Source organism: Arachis duranensis, chromosome 3 (assembly GCF_000817695.3).
Source record: "Arachis duranensis cultivar V14167 chromosome 3, aradu.V14167.gnm2.J7QH, whole genome shotgun sequence".
Lineage (NCBI taxonomy): Eukaryota > Viridiplantae > Streptophyta > Magnoliopsida > Fabales > Fabaceae > Arachis > Arachis duranensis.
In genome coordinates this window covers 40,141,933-40,146,930 of record NC_029774.3, presented here as the reverse complement: position 1 = coordinate 40,146,930, position 4,998 = coordinate 40,141,933, and the positions used below count along the sequence as shown (strand labels likewise).

Sequence of the window (4,998 nt, the reverse complement as noted above, 5' to 3'; positions counted from 1 at the left end):
GTCTTACCCAACTCAAACATATTCATGCTATGGAGACACAGATAGAGTTAACATGGTGCAACAGCAGACCAATAGGCCCAACAAAGACACAGGTTCAACTGTTTAGTCGATTCTTAGGTACACTTGTAAGAAACTCTAATTTGGTCACGTTATTATATACTAGTCGGCAAGCTATGTCAAGTGAGACTAAAATTTCAATGTTGGATTATGCAAAGGTAAGTAGACCAATTTTCTTTTTAAATTGGTTATAATTAGGCTTAGCATGTATAGTAAAATAACATAATTCACTGTTTATTCGTAGTCTAAATATAACATTTCAAGTGATGCTGAGCCTTGGGTGATAGATACCATTGGAGAGTCATGGAAGCAATTTAAGAAACGCATAAAAAAATATCACTATACACCGTACAACTCATTCAGAGAGATGATAAAAAATCGTCCAATGACTGTACTTGAGCTGCATTTTAGAAAATTAGTTCAATTTTGGAGTCTTGATATCATCAAAGTAAGTTATTTTCACAACTTTCTTGGCTTTATTAATGGTATCGTGTATTTAACTAACTTTATGTATCTTTAAATTGCAACAATATGTAGGTTATTTCTGACAAAAATTGTGAAAATAGATCCAAACAAAAATGGAATCATTGAATGGGTCCAGTTAGTTTTGAATTAGTACGCGCTGAATTGGTGTTATATTTGTGCTTTGCATTTAAGTATCTTGGCATCTTTCATGTCATCTGTGTTGATTTCGAGTAATCTTGGTGGTTTCTTTGTAGCGTGCAAAAAAAAGGACAATGAAGATCCATCACAGTCTGAGATGTTTGTTGTAACTCGTACTAACAAGAAAGGAGAGACTGATTCGGGAACACAAGAGACGATTGTGAGTTGTTTAGTTTCGTAGAAATGTACACTAAAAGAAATGTGTAAATCATTTTTTTTAATTTTCAGCATATGCGCATATGAACTTATTTCAATTTTACTTGTGTGTAATAGGATCATCTTCAAAATTTGAAGCAAGCTGGATACAGTGATGATGAAGCACTTCAAACAGTTTTTGGAAAGGAAAGACATGGTAGAGTTCGTTTCTATGGTCGATCAGTCACAAAATCCTCTCTTAAAAAGGATAAGCAAATCCGACAAATGCAACAACAACATACTGAAGTGGTTTCAACTATGGAGAAAAATAAAAATAACTTAATTTCCAAGTTGGATGGTTTAACGAGCTTGATCAAAACGTTGTTGCAACAAGTTAATCCTGGTATGAGTGCGGAATGTAACACCCTATTACACAAAGTTTTACGCTTAAGTCGTAGAGCAGAGGTAATGTGGTGTTACAGACCTCTAGACAACAAAATAAATACATAATAGAGAATAAGATAATATACTAGGAGCATTGAAACAAAACGGGTAAGCAAAAATCACAAAATGAAAAGCGCAACGCTCAAAGAAAAGGATTACTTGCGTGCTAAGAAACCTAAAGGAACATGATAAAACAATAAACTAAAGGATAAAGAAAAGCCAAGAAACAGCATAACTAGCCCTTGACTCAGCCTACGAAGCTAAGGCTGGCCGGAGGATACATATATACATATAAACATACATAACTGTCTCCAAAATATACCAAAATTCCAAAGTAAACTCCTATCTCTTCCTCAACCTCTAAAAGGAGCAGCGTACATAAGTTACTTGGAGAGTAAGCTACACATATATATACATCTATACAAATAGAAACCAAAATACACCCAAGGACTACTTCGCTTTCCAGGATCCAGACGCCTAGCAAGGAGCCTCTCGACCTGCATCTGAAAAATAACAATACAATATGGAATGAGAACCAGAGGTTCTCAGCATGGTAAAGTGCCACGCGTATAATAAATAAGGTCTTGAGAATGCCATAGGCAATCCTAGAACTCCGTTATTCAGTTATCCAACTTAAGTACTAACCAGAAGCCATAAATAGAGGTAGGTGTTCTAATTCTACCTAACTTACTCAAGTTCCAACTTAACCCAACACCAGACCATTTTCTCCGTTTCCTCCATCCTTCCATCATTCAGAATGCAACAGAAACAGGCAACCAAACAAGTTCACGCGCAAGTAGTGAGCAGATAATGCAAGTAGCAAGTATAACAGATAGTAGGTGATATTTATCAATTAAGCATACCCAGAAAATGCATAGCAAACAATACAAACAAATGCAGATGATGCATGCCTGTCCTATGGCTGATGGGGCCCATCTGTCGGTTATCCAGTTAGCCCGACAAGTCCGAAAACCTTGGACTGTCCCCCGTCGCGCATCCCCAAGAGTCTATGCATAGAGTTCACATTCATATTTCATAAAATCACTCAATGGGGGCTATCCATACCGGGAATTTATACGTACCCGCTCACCCTTATGACGTAGGGTCAACAGAGTATCGAGATTCAACCTGGAACATGTGGTGGCGAGCCACGGCTCTTACCCCGGGAACTCATATCTCAGATAGCATTATTCATAAGCCATTTCATAGTTATAATCATTATTTAATCATTCATCAAGCCATGACATGTTAACTCCTTTTATTAACAACCTCCCTTTCACATTTTTCATCATCATTCCCTTATTGATAACCAAGGAAAATAATTCGTGATAAAAATAAGATACACTTGGGCTAGAAAAACCCGCGCTCAAAATAGAAAGATAATAGAAATATCTTTCTATTTTGAGCACAGATTTTTGCCAGTAAAAAACGTATTCTCGTGGTGTTTGTTTTTTGAAAAAAAGAAAGGGGCGGTCTCAATAAGCTAGGCCCATACTTCGAGTTATTTCATGCCACAAATAAACTCGAACACTTAAGAAATATGTAGGACTGGCGGATTCACACCTCTTACAACCGACACAGTCCTCCGTTCTTGGGGCAGAAGCTATTTGCTTAGCTTTACACCTGTCTCGAGGTATCATTTCTAATACATCGGTGGCGCAGGCTCGGACACATTGAGTACATCCTATACATGTATCATAAATCTTTACTGAATGTGACATTGGATTTGGATCTATAATTGTTTTTAACACAAAAAATGGAAAATTTTCGATCTAGTAAACTCGTAAATAAATCATATATCTTGATTACCCTTTCCGGGTCCTGACCACACTATTTATCAAACTCTTCTCAACCTTCTTAATATCTAATAATCTTAAAATCAACCCAACTCTAACATTAAATCAATCACATCACACGAAGATTAAACTTTAACTTCTCGAATCCATGACTATCACTAAGACATCCTCGACACTCTATTTTATTTTCTGTTTTTAATATAACAAATGAACTTGGAATTGCACAAACTTTATGTCCAGGAGTTCATCTTGAAATAAGCTTTCCAAAAAACTAAAGATCATATTTTTCGGATTTCTCTAGCCACAGAAATAAAGAAAAAACCGTGACTGCTCTGCAGTGCATAAAACCAGAAAAACAGCAACAGCATGTGATATTCAAAATTCAATATAAAATCTAAGTTAAATCCAATGACTTTAAAAATTAATGTAGTTAAACTTTACTCATCCAGGTTTCTTTCTCAATTGGTTCTGAATTAATACCATTTTTAATGAAGAAGTTACATTACCTGGAAGTTAAGTAAAAATGAGTCAAAATCTGTTTTTGAAACCAATAAGCTTAGTACCTTTCAATTTGAATAACTTTTATTACAAAACTCCAATTAAGCTAAATTTTGATTTGAAAACTCCTAGATCATCCAGAAACAAGTGTGTCTTCGTTGCAACCCGATTGCTATTCAATTCTAAGAGTTACAAGCATTGGAAGTTGATGCATAGCTTGCTGAAATCTGTTTCTTTTCAGCTTTGACCACCAATATTAAAAAATTCACAACTCCCAACCCTCAACTCTTAAAATTCTGAAGTTTTAGAGAAATAAAGAAAGTTAATCAAATTTTATAAAAAAACTGGTTTCGCTCCAAAATTCAACTCGTAGAAGTTACAGCAAGACAAACAAGTTGCTGCCCTGTTTGACCTTTTCTGCTACAGGACAGATTTAACAACCTAACTTTAAAAATTTGCCATAAATTGTATATTTAACAAAAAGGTCCCAAAATTTTCAATTTAGTTTCTTATATTCCCAAGTTTAGCCCAAACTTGGTCTCATGCAATTCCGATCATTACATAATTAGTTACAGCATATGCAATACTACCACAACACAACTCTACATCCTTATTAACAAACATCAATCCTAATCCATCATAAATAACTATAAGAGCACACCATTAATAACTTTCACACCTCATAATTCTAATATATAAATCCACCAACAAATTTATTCCAACAACATTACAAGGCTAATCATTAAATACGACAAACAATTCAACTTATCCTATGGTTCCTCTAACCTAAGTTTTCACAACACCGTAAATATTAAATGTGCGAAACTTAAACCATACCTTGGCTGATCACTTAATTCACCCAAGGCAGCCTCTCAACACAAAATCACAGCCCCTCCAAGCTCAATCAAATAGCCCCAAAGCAAGCCTTGTCACCAACAAAGCTCCAAGTAATCCAAATTCAAGTCCAATGCATAAACACCCTCTTAAACTACACCTAATACATATATATATGTTCCAATTCAGTTTTCTATTAGCAAAAACAAGATTGAGCTAGAGTTAGGGTGTTCTTACCATACCCATATGCTCAATAGCTTGAGCCCACAAGTTCCGGAAGCTAACTTGAACTAGAACATAGAAATTGGACAAGATTCACCATAGGTTTCCAAGTTTATCAAAGAAAGAGGGATAGGAATTCTGAACTTAATAGGAGGCTTACTAGTGAAATTGTTCAGATAGAAAGGTAGAGCTTGACACGCTGAGCGCGTGGCCGTGAACGGTGTGGCGATCGGAGCCCGGACGGAGGAGTTATGGTATTGAGAAGGAAAGGTGAGGGTTAGGGTTCTTCTTCCCTTTCCCTTGCTGTTTGTGTCGTGACTTTAGTGAAATGGAGAAGATGAAGCTGCTG

At 36.0% G+C, this 4,998-nt stretch overlaps 1 long non-coding RNA gene across 1 annotated transcript; it reads right to left on the bottom strand.

The window, feature by feature from the left end:
• Window positions 1-1,670: 1,670 nt before the first annotated feature.
• LOC107478826 (uncharacterized) lies at window positions 1,671-4,731 on the bottom strand. The gene is made up of 3 exons (XR_001590011.3): window positions 4,665-4,731; window positions 4,431-4,587; window positions 1,671-1,802 (listed from the first exon to the last, which is right to left on the bottom strand). It is a non-coding gene; the product is annotated as an uncharacterized LOC107478826 (long non-coding RNA).
• Between the last annotated feature and the right edge of the window lie 267 nt (window positions 4,732-4,998).